Consider the following 19,371-nt stretch of genomic DNA (forward strand, 5'->3'; position numbering starts at 1 on the left):
AACCACAGGCAAGTCACCCTTGGAAGTATTATTTTAAGTAGTACCGGTAGTACAAGTACAACTGGGCAATCACCCCTTTTTAACACTAATCAGAAGGAAAAGAAAGTAGTGGTTTGATTCTTCAAAAAATGAGCAAAAGAATAAGGACTGATTAAGGGGGGGTGAGGGTAAAAATATACTCTGCATATTGCAAGCGTGATAACATTATAAAGAAGTAGAAATTATGCAAATGTTACATGGAATTCCTTTCAGAGGACAGATGTGATAACTGCGATGTCCAGGAACACATCAATACGCCCCCAGAAGTACATTTACTTTTTATTACATAATAAAGAGCAGCACTCACCATTCTCCATTGCTTTAGAAGCTACTAGCATTGCTACCGGCCAGTGTAAAATGGAGTGTGAAATAATTCCCAGCAATGATAAGAATTACATACCGTCATCAACCAGCGCATAATAAAAGCACAAGTAAATACACCCTCTAAAGGAGTATACCGTCCGCACGCCAAGAAAGAAACGTCATTTAGTAACTGTAACCTAGTTTTGCACATCCAGGCCAATCTCTGTATGAGAACAGTGGCCCTTTTGGGGCCACACTCCCTTTGAGAGGATTTTTTCTATGGCCGCGGTGGATAATCTCTGTACGGCAAGAAAAAACAAAAACATAATTCTGTGCCTTTCTTAGTTCCCAAGTAGACAAGTTGGCAGTCTTGTGCACCACCCGATCACGCCGTCCATGAGAGGTCCGCCAAACCACACGGATCAGCAAATATATACTCACCACAACACGAATACTTACCTTGTGGACTCTACAGGAACAGGCTGAAAACTGCCTGGATCTGAACTCGTGCCTCTTAAATTACAGGGAGGAAATGATAGAGGCATAACAAATAACAAATAATTTACATATTCTGTCCAAGGAATAACATGTGCATAGTCAATTTCCTTTCAATTCAGAAAAAATTATCTTTTACAAACACTAACAGAGATGCAAGTGACTAATCTCATGTTTTAATCCGTATTGAAATCTGTTGATATACAATAATAAAGTTTTATTATGAATCCACCTGTTCAATACATTATAATGTGGTCACATTTAAAATAACTTCATTAGTTAAAAAGTTATATATGGGACATGTTTCGCTCCCTTATAGAGCATCATCAGCCAAATCTGAATCTCGAATAATTGTTATTTACGTAAATAATGACTTAAGAACTATTAGAACATTTTTGACAAACTTAAAACTTACTCTATTAGAATATCATAAAATATAAAATCTTTGTATACATGGCTTAATTACATGTGCTTAATAGGAAGATACATTAAAATTATGGAAGAGAGAGTACTAAAATATTAAATTAAATAAAAATATATATATCATATCCAAAATCTTAGAAAAACGTGAAAATCAATCTTAGGAGCTAAATTTGAGGATTTTCTTGGCAATGAGATCTGGTAAAAAAGTTATTTATCCCTTGTGGATAAGAGTCTATAAAGATTCAAATTTATCATCAATTTGATGATTGAACTTATAACAGGATAAATGTTGGTCTTCAAGAAATTTAAATGTTTGTTGTCATATGACCTCGGCGAATGCTGTTGAAAAGATATGTTCTTATAGATGTCAATGACTGTTCGTTGAACTAATGGATTTGATAAGGATGATTGAAAGGGACGTAAATCAACGTTCGTATTGAAAGTTGCTGCTTGGTTTATCTTGTTGAATGTCCCTCCAATTGCTGTTTGTCGGTTTGGTGTTGTCCGAGGTTATGTGGTGACTGTCTGTTCTGTGTCTACTCCTTGTGTCTGTGAAAAGTAGAACAGGTGCAAAAGAACACATATAACTCAGAAAGTTGCATAATGGAGTATACAGCAATGATAGGCCTCAACAGCCACGTCCATTCAACAGACGCAGGCCACTATAACAATAGCTCCATTGAGACTCACATCCCCAGCTATCAGAGAGGCACCAAGAAGCAAAACCCCAGCCGGAAGAAAAAACAAGAAAAAAAATCTAGGAAGATGATAGGTCGCCATAGTTACCGAGATCAATCAATATCTCAAACGATGAAACATATTAACTGAAAGAAAATATTTTAAAAATAAGCCAAAAAGAAATGCAATAAAGAAAATAAGGAAGGCACAAAAATAATATTTGCGAGATGTGGAAACCAACACAAATCTCATCCATCAATGCACACAGTCACATGCACACACAACCTAGAGACCAATATGAGCAAATCCAAATAAGTATAGGGGTCAAGGTAGGATACGAGAATGCTCGCACTGCATGACAAATAAAACCAGAGGCTTGTGAGCTTGAACAAGATACACATATCACAATGTCGGATGGCCGCGCAGCAACCCAGGTTCACCCCAAATACAATAGTGAAAGACACACATATAACGCATGATACATTCCATACTCATATCACCTCTCTTTTGGTGAACATGAGATGCGTATCACTAGCGTCAAAACATATCAAAATTTATAATGTCCAATAACGGACCATTTACATTGGTATTACAAGCTCAGCCAGTCGTAGACTCGAAGAGAATTAAACAGGGTCTCAAATCAAGGTCACAGGTACACACATAATTTACACAGATCGGTGTCAATCTCCACTCTCGCATATAGTAAAGATACACACGGAACAAGCAATATGTAAATTAAAACACGAGGTCTGCAGCGACCAAAAAGATAGGGGTCTGCAGAATAGAATCTCAGAAAGCAAGATCACAATAACTATGACAAACCCACAAGAAAAATGTAAATAAATACCTTAAAAGTCTTGTGGAATGAAATCTGCAGATTATGTAATAATCAACATTACCCCAGCGACAGTCATTCTGCGCGTAGATGTTTGCGATACAAGTGATGACCCGGAGCACTAATGTTCAGGTGCGCAAGATATAGTTTCAATGAATTCAGATAGGGAAGGAAACCAGTCGCAAATATCTTTTTCATTTACCTGTTATCTATGGCGATATAAAATATGTTACATTATTTTAAAAAAGAAACAGCTCTGTACCAATATCTTTGAACATACAGCCACCACGAAAATGTACAGTAAGTGTGAAAACTGAAAGTACTTTAAAGAACTATGCAAAGTATGATGTTTTAGTCTCACACATATGTACATTCAGCTGAATAACTCTATATGTAAAACAACATGTCCTGAATGATTCATCTTCGTCGAGCCAAATATTTTGTATGCAATTAATTACATATGCATGATCATCTTTGCTTTAATGTTTCTATCTCAATTCCCATTCCTTTTTTCATTTTCTTCATTCAGATAATATTTTATTAAAACATTTAATTCTTTATAAATGAACACATCTCTGCAATTTACACATACAAGAGCGAGTGACACTTTCAACTCGAGAACATGGCATGTGAAACCACTCGGAAAATTTCAGCTCTCTTCGGTACATCACGCAGTGCGTGGAGCCACTTGGATTGTTTCAGCTCTCTTCGGCACAACATGAACCAGGCTAGACTCGGCTAGCGTAAGGCGCCACTGCGAAGTAACGCACAGGAGAAGGTTCACGCACAGTTGTGATGTGTCTGTGTACATGTTTTCTAGGCTTTATTACAGATTTCCTGTGATTAAGACTGCCGGGGGCCGATGACCTCGATGTTAGGCCCCTTTAAACAACAAGCATCGTCATCATCTAAGAGTGCCGTAGTGAGTTGAAGGTATTAATACTGAAGGGGTGGATAGGCGTAATTATCTTGTTTGTGTTCGGGTTCTCTAGGCACTTAAAAGTTTTCCTGTGATTTATAAGAGTGTCGGCGGATAGTCGTAATTTATCGTTCATTAATGGATACGTATAATTGTAATTTCTGCAGCGAGTCATTTAGTGTACATAAAAACTTACTGAGGCACATCAGTACCAATCATTGTGGCAATCAAAGTGAGAGTTTTAAGTGCAACTTACGTGATTACACCACTGCAAGACATGACAATCTTAAGCGGCATACATTCAGTATGCATGAAAAGGTCTCTGCAAAATTTGAGTCAAAAATACTTTGTCCATTATGTAAATATGACTGTGCATCACGAAGCGAGATGCTTCGGCATTACTCGTCACAACATGATATAGACGTAGTTAATGAAACCGTGGAATTTTCTAGTGAGAGTGATTTCTATAACTGGAAATCTAAGGTCGAAAAAGATCATCTATGCGAGTTTGTATGCAGCAGGGCATGTTAGGTTAGAACTACAGATAACTGCTCAAAATTGTCATTTCACTGTCATCGTAATGGTGTTTATAAATCAAGAGGGCAAAACGAGCGCCACCAGAAAATATTGGGAAGTAACAAAATTGATGGATGCTGCCCAGCTAGCATGGATGTCACATGTCATCCTTCTGGCAAAGTTGAGGTTTCATTCAGCAAAACGCATGTAGGTCATCAGGCTGAGCTAGGCCGGTTAAGACTTTCAAAATCAGAAAGGGACGAAATTGCACTGAAAATATCACTGCAGATTCCTTTTGACTGCATTTTAGACTCTTAGGTCTTCAATTAAAAGCAGCGAATTAGAGCGCCGCGATTTAATATCAAATAAAGATCTTCACAACATAGCAAGAGATTATAACTTAAAAGCCGAGGCAGTTAGACATGCGAATGACAGCACGAGTGTGTGGACTCTTGGGTGAAAGAAATGCAAGAAATAGATTCTGTAGTCCGGTTCTACAAACCTCAGGGAGTTAGTTTGGAAGACCATCCACAGCTGCGCGAAGAAGACTTTGTCTTAAATGTAATCAATGAGGCGCAGATTGAAATGTTACGTGATTATGGAAATAATTGTATTTTCATGGACAGCAGACATGGGCTTAATTCTTACGGATTTGAACTGACAACTCTTCTTGTGTTGGACGAGTTATTTCAAGGCTTTCCTTGCTCGTTCATGTTTTCGAACAGAGGAGATCTTCCGATTATGGAGATCTTCTTAACAGTTGTTCTGGATACTCTCCGTGCTCCACTTCAACAAAATGTACTTATGTCTGATATGGAAGAAGTATTTCATAATGCCTGGTTGAAAGTTATGAAACTGTTCTGCTCATGGCATGTAGATCGAGCGTGGAGGAAAAACCTTTGCAAGATTAAAGGACGTGAAAAACAAGCCGAAATCTATAAAATCATTAGAACGCTAATGCAGGAGAGAGATGAAGAGGCCTTTCGAAAGATGTTTGACGAGGCTCTACGGTTTCTGAAAGAAGACCCAGACACCTTAGAATTTTATATATATATTTTGAAAATAATTATTGGGCATCTGCTCCAAGCTGGGCGTATTGTTATAGTCAACACTCAGGTCTTAATACAAACATGCACTTGGAGAGAATGCCTGGAGTGATCAAACATATATATCTAAAGGGAAACAAGCCCAAACGATTAGATATTGCCATCCATGCTTTAATGAGGTATCTAAAGGACAAACTCTATGATAGACTTATTCATCTGAATAAAGGTAAAGTGACCTCACAGCTTTCGGCCATAAGGCAACGCCACAAATCATCATTTCAGCTCGACCCTGAAGATGCAATATATGACAATAATGTGTGGATAGTGCAGTCAAAACATTCCAACGAACTCTACAAAATAAGGCGAATGAGTGAAAGCTTGTGCAAGTGCGAATTGCTTTGTACTGAGTGCGAGACATGCCTCCACGCATTCACTTGAAGCTGTCCAGATTCATCAATCAAGTTCAACATGTGTAAACACATTCATTTGATATGCAGAGTAGCAAGTAGAGAGCCTTCAAGTGCAGCTGAATCTACAGACAATAATTTAATCATCCACGAGGCATCCACTACAGATCGAAAACAACGTGCAATAATCCAAGAACTACAATGCCCTGGAGCAGCAAAGGCATGTGACAGTAAAGCGAAGAGGCGAGTACTGTTACTGGATAAATTCAGGCACATCCTAGATGAGGCTGAATCCGATGAAGACTTCGACATTATTGACAAACGTCTGCAAAATTTATTGCCAACCATTCAGTCCCGCAAATCTACATCTTCACTACCTCCAGTTTCACCAGCAATAAAATCGAAATTTGAACCTCAGAATGGTTTAAGCCATCCAAGAAACCTCATAAAAAGATGTCATTATCCATCGCAAAGCCCACAGCCACAGAAGAGCAAGACATTGCAATAAAATTACTGTTACCTAAATCTGAATGGCAGGGATCAATCATGGGTCTTCTAAACACAGCAGAAGGTGATAAATAGCAATATTTATATTATAATTATTGGCAGGTGTGTACTCCAAAAATTGTTTTCAATTAGCTACTAATAGACTGGTAATTAAGTTAGTGAAGTGTGTGATTTGTGAATTTAAAAACTCAAATTCAGACATAGAGTATAAACTTGAAATATGTCATATGGAATCATTTTTCTTCAGTGAGGTTTTTCGAACTGACAACTGGGACTGACTCAAGCCCATTCAGTTTCTGGGGTGGGGGACAGATTTTATTTGTACTATTCCTTAAGAATGAAGGAAATTTATACTTAAACGTGGCGTGCTAAGCAGCCTGCAAGCGCCACACCCACCGTAACAACTGACGGTATGCAGTGTATACTTCGTGGAATCAAAGAGAGCAGAAAATTTCCGAGTGGTTTTACACGATGCGCTCCCGAGACAAGGGTGAACTGGTATGCTTTAGAAGAGAAACATATATTGCAAGAGCAACAGTTTTATCGCTGTCAGTGAATCACCGTCCTTTGCTCTTACGAAGAAAGTTTTGGTGACCCTTAAAACAATCCTTTCGGTATGAGCTGCAATTAAGACCTTACTTTTCTCTAACCTGCACACCTCACCCTTCAATTTGTATAACATCATTGTTAACACTTTTAGGACACCTTGCAGAAGTCTGTCTGTTGGCTGCACCTGAGCAGTACTGGTGGATGGAGATGTTCCATTTCTTCTTCTTCTCCTCTCTTCCTCTTGCGTGAACTCCCTCCTTTTCTTGATCTCAAAACGCCCTTCACGCTGCTGCCGGCAAGATTTTGTGTTGGCACAGAATTGGGTTTTAGCCTTAAAAGAAAAAAAAAAAAAAAAAAGAGTTCATTGAAACAAAGTTCATATTCATATTAATTATACACATTGCTCTTTGAATAATCCCATGTTCTATTACTAGGAAATGCAAAACGGGCAGGCTATAATAAAACAGCATATAAATTACAAGAATATGATGAACTGTTGTGAAATACCATTCAATTTCATACTAGATGTGAAACAGCCCCAGATGTATAATTGAAGACATGCTCGCAAAAACGGTCTAACTCTCACTTTGCTTGAAAGGAGAAAATTTAAGTTTTGCAAACTGAACAAAAAAAAATATACTGCATTAATTTTACCTGGTGTATTGCACATCAAATCAAAGTATACATTGAGGGAAAATCTTTTCATAGCAATTTTAAGTTGTTTTATTGCAGACTAGCGATGCAGTAGCTAAATGAACTTAAGGGAAGTTGTATACTCAATGTACATGTGTTCGTTTTGTAACATACCTACCTGACTTTGTGATAAATGGAAGGGAAATACAAATAATTCTGGCAATAAATTATGTAATATAGATAAGGAAAGTGTTGTTACAAACAAATAATACATAATATATTAACAAATGCAATAATGAGGTTGCCTACAGCTACTTAATCCTGTACCTTAACCTAATCATAATCAGGAATATCAAAAAGTGGATCGTCTTCTTCTTCTTCTTCTTCTTGAACGGGACTACATGCATTGGAAGCAAGATTTCTGTAGTATGCATGATACAGAGGGGGTATGTAATCCAACAAGTCTAAAATATCCTTGATTTTGGCTGGAAGTACAGGCCTAGGTCTGTCGTACTTGCATGGTAGGTGTTCAATACCGAATGATGGTCTACCAGGTACTTTTTTTTCTGAGATCTACAGAATCATACTCTTCTATTGAAGAGTATGAGTACTTGAAAAGTAACCTAAATGGATCGTCTTTACTGATTTTACAACATGTAATCTTGCTTAACAATACCTTTTGCTTCGAATCAGAGACTGTTCTTTTCGTTATCTTATCCAGTAAAGGCGAAGCAGTGATAAACATGTCACGTGTCATCTTTACCACTGCAAACGGCTTCTTAACCCTAGTCTTCCTAACAAGTTCCATTCACTGATCTGGAATTTAAATTGATGACACTTGCCTCTTTTTCTTCTCTATAAGGCCAAAGTCTCTGTCACATGGCAAATACGTATGACCTGGCACTAAATATTTATGTTCTATTATATTAAATCTTCCAGTCTGGACTAAAAACATCCAAAAGCTACCTAAAGAAAAGTTCTTGTTTTGACCAAAACAAGAATCAGAATATACTATCAGGTGGTTAACATTATCAGGAACGGAAGTCATAACATAATGCCGAAGGCATGAGATTATATCATCGGCCCCCCTTCCCGCTACATCCTCAGGCCACAAACATTGTTGCAGCGTTATTTGCAACATTGTGAATACCAAAATTCAAAGTCCAAAGCTGACGTTTATAAAATATTATCCCTACACTCAAGTGGGGAGTGAGGAGACATTGCTGCATGTCAAAAGCAATCACATGAACAGTCCGGTGTAAGTCCAGGATCCGCCGGCACGGGCTCCGCAGCTGCTGCTCGTGCGTCTATATGACGTCATGTATGACGTGTTTAGCGAGTTGATGTTTGCAAACATGGCGGATAATTCGAAGGAACGTGTAGCAGCCGCTAAATGTATGAATTAATGGTCTGGTATCTTTAGCTGTTTGAGACTGCGTAACACAATTCACAGCCACTAGATTGGGCTAAAAATTGACTAGTTGGATAGTGAAATAGATATTAACAGCGCGATATGATGGGGCTGACTTGATTTCGCGAAAACTTTACGAATATTAAGTACGTCCGGCAAGTAGGAAAAGCACTGATCTGGTTTGGTTAAGTCCGGCTAGTGGCAAAACCATTGGTCTAGAGACAAGCAAAAGGGGGTCGGTGGGCATAAGCCCCCATGTTAGGGCCGCGAAGTGGCCAACAGCCCCTAGCATCCTTTACGAAAGCAATTGTTTTTCACCGAAAAACACTTTTATTTGCTAGTTGCTTACGTCGCACTGACACAGATAGGTGGGAATGGGAAGGAAGTGGCCGTGGCCTTAATTAAGGTACAGCCCCAGCATTTGCCTGGTGTGAAAATGGGAAACAACGGAAAACCATCTTCAGGGCTGCCGACAGCGTTACTAATTTAGCGCGGTGATCCACCGAAAACCACTGGTAGTGACACGTTAGGTTAGGTGCGACAGCATTACTAATTTAGCGCGGTGATCCACCGAAATCCACTGATAGTGACAGGTTAGGTTATGATCCACCGAAAACCACTGATAGTGACAGGTTAGTTTGTGATCCACCGAAAAGCACTGGTAGTGACACATAAGGTTAGGTTTGGTTAGGTACGACAGCATTAATAATTTAGCGGGGTGATCCACCGAAAACCAAAGCTAGTGACAGGTTAGGTTAGGTGCGACAGCATTACTAATTTAGCGGGGTGATCCACTGAAAACCACTGATAGTGTCAGGTTAGGTTGTGATCCACCGAAAACCAAAGCTAGTGACAGGTTAGGTTAGGTGCGAGAGGATTACTAATTTAGCGGGGTGATCCACCGAAAACCACTGATAGTGACACGTTCGGTTAGGTTTGGTTAGGTGCGACAGCATTACTAATTTAGCGGGGTGATCCACCAAAAACCACTGGTAGTGTCAGGTTAGGTTGTGATCCACCGAAAACCACTGATAGTGACAGGTTAGGTTGTGATCCACCGAAAACCACTGGTAGTGACACGTTAGGTTAGGTTCGGTTAGGTGCGACAGCATTGCTAATTGAGCGACTGTTGTTGGAAGTACACTTTTGGTGATGACATCACGAATAGGAAAGCAACACTATACACACGAGTATATTGCAACCACTGAGACAGGATATGAATTTATGGGTACTCACCAAAAGTTGGCACAGGAGTAGACAGAAGATGGACTTCTTGTGTTTGCGTAGATGTACTCCCTCTTAAAATAATAATTACTAGTATGGATACAGCACTGAACGGGAGTTTTAATTGTTTTGGCTAGTTCTACTTCGTCTTAAAACAATCGTCACGACTATCACAGAACTGAACACACGACTCTACTGTTTATCTCTAGTTATACTTCCTCTTAAAACTATAATCACGACTATGACAGAGCTGGACATACAACTCTATTGTTTTCGTCTAGTTGTAGGCCTACTTCCTCTTAAGATAGCAATCAAGACTATAACATAGCTGGACACACGACTGGTTTGTTTTCGTCTACTTGTATTCCCTCTTCAAACAATAATCACACTGCTGGTAATGAAACTCGTGATTTGAGTTTGATGTATTTTTGTTCCTCATAAAAGTTAAGTTGGCGACAGTTCAGAGACAGACGACAGTCATCTTTTGGCGTAAATATTAATTACATTGCAATGCCATCTCTATTACTGGTAATGTACTATATGTATCTATATATACATCGTTTACGCTTCAAATTATCAAGTAACATGTTAGCTGAGTGGATAACCTGATGGATCGCTGGTTCAAGACGGCCTGTCGCCAGGAATTTATAACAGGTAAGTAAAATTAGATTAGTATGCGAATATATAAGTGAAATAACTACGTATAAAATAGGTTAAATGGATGCCGGTGAAATACAGGCGGGGGCTGAAAGAAAGTGAAGGGAGAGGAAATACAAGGTGAAAGTTCTTCAGTATCTTTTAAGTTCTCCCCACCTGAAACCCCTCCTACCCAGGAGGTCCCGTAAGTATGTCGTCATAGCTGTGCCGGCGAATTCTGGCCTTGTTCCAACAGTCCTGTCTTCCTTAGCTAGTTGTGTGTTAACTGCTCATAGGCCGACTGATTTTCATTTATGCAGCTCTAACTTACATTCCAGATCTTTTTTTTTTTTTTTCAGAGGATCATTCTCTGTTGAAACTTGAATGTTTAAATTGTCACATATTTTACATGTATCACTACGAGGTGCTTGGAACGACAAATTATATTTTTAGAAAATCTTTCTGTAAATGGTAAGGCTAACTGGTGTCCTATTTTCCTGGGTGCACTTGTCCATATAAAGGTTATACAAAACACTAATATTGAGTTCTCCACTCAAGTACTTCATGTTAGGATTCTTTTTCTGAGAATAATGACTCGACCGCGTGGGGAAACTGTCAATGTGCTCCCTTACGCAGTTTATATCTGCCTCTTCTGTTTTGTTGGGACGGTTTCCATGCTGACCCCTCTGATCCAACTAAAATAGAATCAAACCATGTTCTCTCACAACCTTGTTTTATTATCTTGAAGCACAACCTAACTTACGTAGAGAACTACACGTGAAAAGTGATTAGAATCACAGTGATTGCTTACCTTGAAGGTGCCTGAAGTTTTCTTCTCTTGAATTATTCGAGAAAGTCGTCCATTACTCAATCCAAATATAGACAATAGGGCCTTTTTACGGATTACAACCTCTGTTGCATCTACCATAACCTTGAAAACACATGAACATTGTCTTCTACTGCTACGAGAATCGTTCACATATCTTCGTTTCACTGAGCAAATCTGTACACACCCAGAAATGTACCCATTCTGTAAGTCATGGTCACCGAAATTCCAGAAATTGAGAAAAAGTCTTTCACGATAATCTTCTGTCACCTTTTCAAAACGCTTACGCGAACAGCGGCAGTTTGCACCAATACTCTTCTCCTCTATTACAACACCTTTGTAATTAACATATTCCTCACCACTATTCCTTTTCTTTTTCTGAATTTCCCGACACCATTTTGCAGGATTACTTTTCCTTTTACGATAATTTCCGCACATTTCGTCAGCTCGCTCAGCAAATTCACTCTCTGTGTCCACCATGTTTGTTGTTTACAAGCAGTAGCCAGAGTCACCAACATTGATACAATGAACATTCTGGAGTAGGTATATATTCGTATATAACCAGGGACATTGTATTCTCAGTAATGAATTTTTTAATGATAAGTTACATTAAAATTCTTATGTAATGTTCATAATGTTACCCGCTCTCGGCAAATTCGTTGTTTCAATCATTGGTTCACCAACACACTACACCACAATGTTAGTGCTAAGCCTGCAATGTTGCGTACACTTATTTAATTTCTGCTCTATAGGGGTTAGCCCATTTTTGCATTCTGTCAAAGGCCCTCAGGTTAAACACTCAAATTTTCACCTACTGTATTCCTCTAAATGATCCCTCCTGATATTAGCATATGTAGGAATACGTACTATTCATGTTGCTCAATAGATAGCAGCACCTAACTCACTTTTTTTAATTTTGAGGGTTAGACCGTTTTTGCGAGCATGTCTTCAATTATACTATTAATTTTTGTGGTTCATGGTGTGGGTTACTGCTGTCACCTCCTACTTCAAGAACCACAGGTAACAGCTGAGTGGCCTATAACCTGGTCCTCAGACTCAAGATACCCTAACATTTTCAGAGTCATGGCCTGCTTTGCGCTCAGGTGGCTACGACCCATCAAGGGAGAGGTCCTCTCTAGGACTAGAAGTAAGGTAGCATCCTGCTTCACAGAGTGGTATTAAATAGAAATGGCATATGGCTTTTAGCGCCGGGAGTGCCCGGGGACAACTTTAGCTCGCCAGGTGCAGGTCTTTTGATTTGACGCCCATAGACGACCCATGCGTCGTGATGAGGATGAAATGATGATGAAGACGACACATACACCCAGCCCCAGTGCCAACTGAATTAACCAATGATGGTTAAAATTACTGACCCTGTTGGGAATCGAACCCAGGACCCCTGTGACCAGAGGCAAGCACGCTAACCATTTAGCCATTGAGTCAGACACAGGGTGGTGGTGGTGATTATTTTACGAGGAAGTACAAGTGGGCAACCATCCTCTATATAACACTAATCAGAGAGAAAAAATGGAAGGGGTCCGACACTTCAAAAAATGAAGGTATCAGCCAAAGGAAGACAAGGGCCACGAAGGACATAAACGTGAAAAATGTCCTAAGCCTCCATACATAATGCCGTTGGGGTCGGAAAAGAACAAGACTTGATCAAGGGAGGTTGAATAGGATAGATGAAAGTGAGGAGCCTGGCACAAGTAAGTGGAAGCAATTCCAGGACTCAGCTAAGGGCCCCTTGGTCAAAAACCCATGCTCCAAAGTTCAGAGCCCCTGGGACCCCTTTTAGTCACCTCTTATGACAGGCAGGGGATACCGGGTTTGCTATTCTACCACCCCCAACAACAGGGGAAGTAGACCAAGCTTGGAACACTTCAAGCAAGCCTCGGACCTATGGATGTAATGCAGTCCAGGAAACAGGCGTACGATATAGAAAGAGAATGGGTGGCACACAGTGATGCGGTAGTAAAAGCAGCAAGGGAATGCCTAGGAACAACCCTCTGTAAAGATAGTAAAAAGCAAAATCTAGTCGGAATGACAAAGTGAGGGCAGGTTTCAGCGTTCAGTTACCACGGGCCAAGTACGCAGTGTATCTGCACTCTTACCTGTCTTCAGAGAAAAGAATCGCTGACATGTTTCTGCTGCAAGTAATGTTTACTCCTCATTATGAGTAGTGAAATGTTAAGTTTGGTGCATTCATTATATAATATTAATAATAATAATAATAATAATAATAATGAATTGAAAGATATCATACTTTAATGTGCAAAATATTCATGTTCAAATTATGTGCATGTTATTCTAGTGTAACTTAAAAGAATTATGAATTGTAATTTAATCTTATGACCATTGACTGCAATGAAATACTAAATTATTTATTATTATTAATAATAATATTATTATTGCTTAACTCACAGAGGCTTGCAGACTGAATGCTGAAGGGCATAACCATCTGTAGCTCTGTATGTATGTATGTATGTATGTATGTATGTATGTATGTATGTATGTATGTATGGGTATGTAATACTCATTTTGTCTTCAAGCAGTAAAGGGAAGTTAAAAGTTTTATACACAAGAACTATTTATCATCATAAAGCGTGAATGAAAATCCACAGCCTGTTTCCAGTCATCCAACTGGGTCAGGAATGGAATGAATGAAGCCCCCATCTAGCGATGAGGATAGGAATTGTGCCAGCTGGCTAAGCCTGTCGCACTCATCTGGGGCAGTGATTAATGAATGACAGATGAAATGAAATTATATTGGAGCGTGTTGCTGGAATAAAAGATGACAGGGAAAACTGGAATACCTGGAGAAAAACCTGTCCCGGCTCTGCTTTGAGAGCGTTGAGAGGCCGGAGCGTTGCCGCCTGAGCCACATAGGCTCTCATAAAGCTGAAAATTACAGGCCAGTCAGTTTGACATGCACTGAATGTAAGGTTTGGGAAATAATTATTTCTGATTATTTTAGACATGTTTGCAAAATTAATAACTGGTTTGATAGAAGACAGTTTGGGTTTAGGAAAGGTTATTCCCCTGAAGCTCAACTGCTAGGATTCCAACAAAATATAGTAGATATCCTGGATTCAGGAGGTGAAATGGACTGTATCGCGATTAACCTATGTAAGGCAGTTGATAGGGTAGACCATGGAAGACTACTGGCAAAACTGAGTGCAACTGGACTAGAAAAAAAAAGTGACTGAATGGGTGGCTATATTTCTAGAACATAGAACTCAGAGTACTAGAGTAGACAAAGCTTTATCTGACCCTGTAATAATTAACAGAGGAATTCCTCAAGGCAGTATTATTGGACCTTTATGTTTTCTTACATATATATATATCAATGACATGTGTAAAGAAATGGAGTCAGGGATAAGGCTTTCTGCAGACGATGTTATTCTGTACAGAGTAATAAACAGTGGCATATGCTGAGATTAAGACATGGGCTACCACTAGACTTAGGTTACCTCTTTTCGATGGTTGGTTTAGTGAACGTCAAGCCTTCAGCGTTTTGAGCTGCAGCCAGTAGTCAATGAAGAAGCCTGCTGCTTTACAGGCTATTGCACCGGACTCTGCTACTGCCATTGCTCAACCCCTGATCAGTGGAGATGGTAACCTAAGGTTCAGAAAATGAGAGTCCGGCTTTGTGGCTAAACGGATTGAACGCTTGCCTTTGGTCTGATGGCCCCAGTTCAATTTCCAGAATCAACCCCCTCATACTGTTAATTCCCCTGGCTTGGGGACTGGGTATTTATGATTTCTTCGCCATTCATTTTATCCCCATTAGGTCAACACAAAGCCTGTATAGTTGCCATGCCCTATTTTTTGTTCTATTTTGCTTTACGTCGCACCGACACAGATAGGTCTTATGGCGATGATGGGATGGGAAAGGCCTAGGAAAGAGAAGGAAGCAGCTGTGGCCTTAATTAAGGTACAGCCCCAGCATTTGCCTGGTGTGAAAATGGGAAACCACAGAAAACCATCTTCAGGGCTGCCGACAGTGGGGTTCGAACCCACTATCTCCCAGATGCGAGCTCACAGCTGCACGCTCCTAACCACACAGCCAACTCTCCCGGTCCCATTATATTTGTATTATTATTATTTTACAGCAGTCGTACCCATCGTTCACTGGTTAAATTAGCTTCCTCGGGAGATCAGTGGTGGTGTCCGACCCATGATCATGGGTTCGATTCCAACCAACAAAAGAATAATAATAATAATAATAATAATAATGTTATTTGTTTTACGTTCCACTAACTACTCTTTTACGGTTTTTGGAGACGCCGAGGTGCCGGAATTTCGTCCTGCAGGAGTTCTTTAACGTGCCAGTAAATCTACTGACACGAGGCTGACATATTTGAGCACCTTCAAATACCACCGGACTGAGCCAGGACCGAACCTGCCAAGTTGGGTTCAGAAGGCCAGCGCCTTTACCGTCTGAGCCACTCAGCCTGGCAATCCAACAAAAGAAAGAAAACGCTAAACCTGAAAGGTGGCATTTCATTTTAACAGATCTACCAATGAAAATAAAACGATATTGCTCATGTAACACCAGCCCTGCAGTCTCTTCCTACAAGTAGTAAACGGGAATGAGGAATTCCCACACTCTCTTACCTGTATCATTCAGAAGTATGAGGTGAGGAAGTATATACAATGAGTAACTCATGGTTGATAGGTAGCAGTGGCGAACAGACGGACCGAAGCCTAGCACACCTATCCTCCGCTGGTCCTCGCTCCTATCCAATATCCAGCAGCAAGCTGCGTGTGGCGAGTCGAGGGGAAAGGGGCGAGAGTCTGGGCTGCAATATCAGTCTCCGATGCCTTGCTCTCAGAAATATGCGTGACGTTTCTTTCTCACTGCTTTCAAGTTTTGTAAATGGAACAATGTTTCAGATGCTTAGACTCCAACGTGCTTTAGACTTCCATCATTCTCAATGGAGATTTGGGCTTCACTGATAGCCTTGGTAGCCCTCTGTATATGCCACTGGTAATAAATAAGTTACAAACTTGTGAGCAACTGCAAAATAACCTATATAATGTTGTGAGATGGACCGTAGGCAACGGTATGATGATAAACAGGGTTAAAAGTCAGGTTGTGAGTTTCACAAATAGGAAAAGTCCTCTCTGTTTTAATTATTGCATTGATGGTGTCAAAGTTCCTTTGGGGGATCATTATAGGTACCTAAGTCTCTGGTAAGACACCTACTACAGTATGGATGCAGCGTATGGGACCCTTAACAGGATTACTTGATTCAAGAGCTGGAAAAAATCCAAAGCAAAGCAGCTCGATTTCTTCTGGGTGATTTCCGACAAAAGAGTAGCTTGACAAAAAAGTTTCAAAGTTTGGGCTGGGAAAACTTGGGAGATAGGAGACGAGCTGCTGGACTAAGTGGTATGTTCTGAGGTGTCAGCAGAGAGATGGCGTGGAATGACATTAGTAGACGAATAAGTTTGTGTCTTTAACAGTAGGGAAGATCACAAAATGAAGATAAAGCTGGAATGCAAGAGTTATTTATAAGAAGAGGAGGTAGGGATTGGAATAACTTACGAAGGGAGATGTTCAATAAATTTCCAATGTTTTTGCAATCATTTAAGAAAAGGCTAGGAAAACAACAAATAGGGAATCTGCCACTTGGGCGACTGCCCTAAATAAAGTTCAATAGTGATTGATTGATGACTTACCCCTCACTATAGAGCCAAGGATTCCTAAAATCTGTGGATTGGAAGTGATCTCAACATATCATGTAGCCTATGTGGTATTGAAGTAGATAGATCCTTCTTTCTTGTAAATGTTATCAAAATCACCCACTGATCACACCTACAACAAAAAAAACAACAAAATAAAATCTAACGTATGCCTGCAACTATTGCGCCATTGTCAACTTTCAATTTATCTAATTCATCCAAGATAAGAAGATAAGAATACTTGTTGACAACTGAATGTTAAACCTAATGTGATATTTTACAATATTGGAATATACTTACACTGTTTTGTCTCGAGCAAAGCAGAAGAATTATGATTCCAGGTGACATACTTTAAGTTTATACTGTATACTGTATGTATGAATTTTAGTTTGTAAATTCACAAATCACACACTTCACTAATTTAATTACCAGTCTATTAGTAGGTAATTGAGAATTATTTTTGTTGTACACTCCTGCCAATAATTATAATATAAATATTGCTACTTATCACCTTCTACTGTGTTTAGAAGACCCATGATTGATCACTGTGGTTCAGATTTAGGTAAGAGTAATTTTATTGCAATGTCTTGCTCTTCTGTGGCTGTGGGCTTTGCGATGGATAACGACATCTTTTTATGAGGTTTCTTGGTTGGCATAAATCTTCTCTGAGGTTCAAATTTTGATTTTTTTGCTGGTGAAACTGGAGGTAGCGAAGATGCAGATTTGCGGGCCTGAATGGTTGGCAATAAATTTTGCAGACGTTTGTCAATGATGTCGAAGTCTTCATCGGATTCAGCCTCATCTAGGATGTGCCTGAATTTATCCAGTAACATTTCTCGCCTCTTCGCTTTACTGTCACATGCCTTTGCTGCTCCAGGGCATTGTAGTTCTTGGATTATTGCACGTTGTTTTTGATCTGTAGTGGATGCCTCGTGGATGATTAAATTATTGTCTGTAGATTCAGCTGCACTCGAAGTCTCTCTACTTGCTACTCTGCATATCAAATGAATGTGTTTACACATGTTGAACTTGATTGATGAATCTGGACAGCTGCAAGTGAATGCGTGGAGGCATGTCTCGCACTCGGTACAAAGCAATTCGCACTTGCACAAGCTTTCACTCATTCGCCTTATTTCATAGAGTTCGTTGGAATGTTTTGACTGCACTATCCACACATTATTGTCATATATTGCATCTTCAGGGTCGAGCTGAAATGACGCTTTGTGGCGTTGCCTTATGGCGGAAAGCTTTGAGGTCACTTTACCTTTATTCAGATGAATAAGTCTATCATAGAGTTTGTCCCTTAGATACCTCATTAGAGCATGGATGGCAATATCTAATCGTTTGGGCTTGTTTCCCTTTAGATATATATGTTTGATCACTCCATGCATTCTCTCCAAGTGCATGTTTGTATTGAGACCTGAGTGTTGACGATAACAATACGCCCAGCTTGGAGCAGATGCCCGATAATTATTTTCAAAATATATACCAAATTCTAAGGTGTCTGGGTCTTCTTTCAGAAGCTGTAGAGCCTCGTCAAACATCTTTCGAAAGGCCTCTTCATCTCTCTCCTGCATTAGCGTTCTAATGATTTTATAGATTTCGGCTTGTTTTTCACGTCCTTTAATCTTGCAAAGATTTTTCCTCCACGCTCGATCTACATGCCATGAGCAGAACAGTCGATGTTGAGGTGGTTTCATAACTTTCAACCAGGCATTATGAAATACTTCTGCCATATCAGACATAAGTACATTTGGTTGAAGTGGAGCACGGAGAGTATCCAGAACAACTGTTAAGAAGATCTCCATAATCGGAAGATCTCCTCTGTTCGAAAACATGAACGAGCAAGGAAAGCCTTGAAATAACTCGTCCAACACAAGAAGAGTTGTCAGTTCAAATCCGTAAGAATTAAGCCCATGTGTGCTGTCCATGCAAATACAACTATTTCCATAATCGCGTAACATTTCAATCTGCGCCTCATTCATTACAATTAAGACAAAGTGTTCTTCGCGCAGCTGTGGATGGGCTTCCAAACTAACTCCCTGAGGTTTGTAGAACCGGACTACAGAATCTATTTCTTGCATTTCTTTCACCCAAGAGTCCACACTCGTGCTGTCATTCGCATGTCTAACTGCCTCGGCTTTTAAGTTATAATCTCTTGCTATGTTGTGAAGATTTTTATTTGATATTAAATCGCGGCGTTCTAATTCGCTGCTTTTAATTGAAGACCTAA

The 19,371-nt window shown here is 39.7% G+C and overlaps 1 long non-coding RNA gene across 1 annotated transcript; it reads right to left on the reverse strand.

Moving 5' to 3' along the window:
• Positions 1-895: 895 nt before the first annotated feature.
• LOC136884084 (uncharacterized) lies at positions 896-17,806 on the reverse strand. The gene is made up of 3 exons (XR_010861301.2): positions 17,439-17,806; positions 17,136-17,271; positions 896-7,048 (listed from the first exon to the last, which is right to left on the reverse strand). It is a non-coding gene; the product is annotated as an uncharacterized lncRNA (long non-coding RNA).
• Between the last annotated feature and the right edge of the window lie 1,565 nt (positions 17,807-19,371).

This window comes from Anabrus simplex, chromosome 7 (assembly GCF_040414725.1).
Source record: "Anabrus simplex isolate iqAnaSimp1 chromosome 7, ASM4041472v1, whole genome shotgun sequence".
NCBI lineage: Eukaryota > Metazoa > Arthropoda > Insecta > Orthoptera > Tettigoniidae > Anabrus > Anabrus simplex.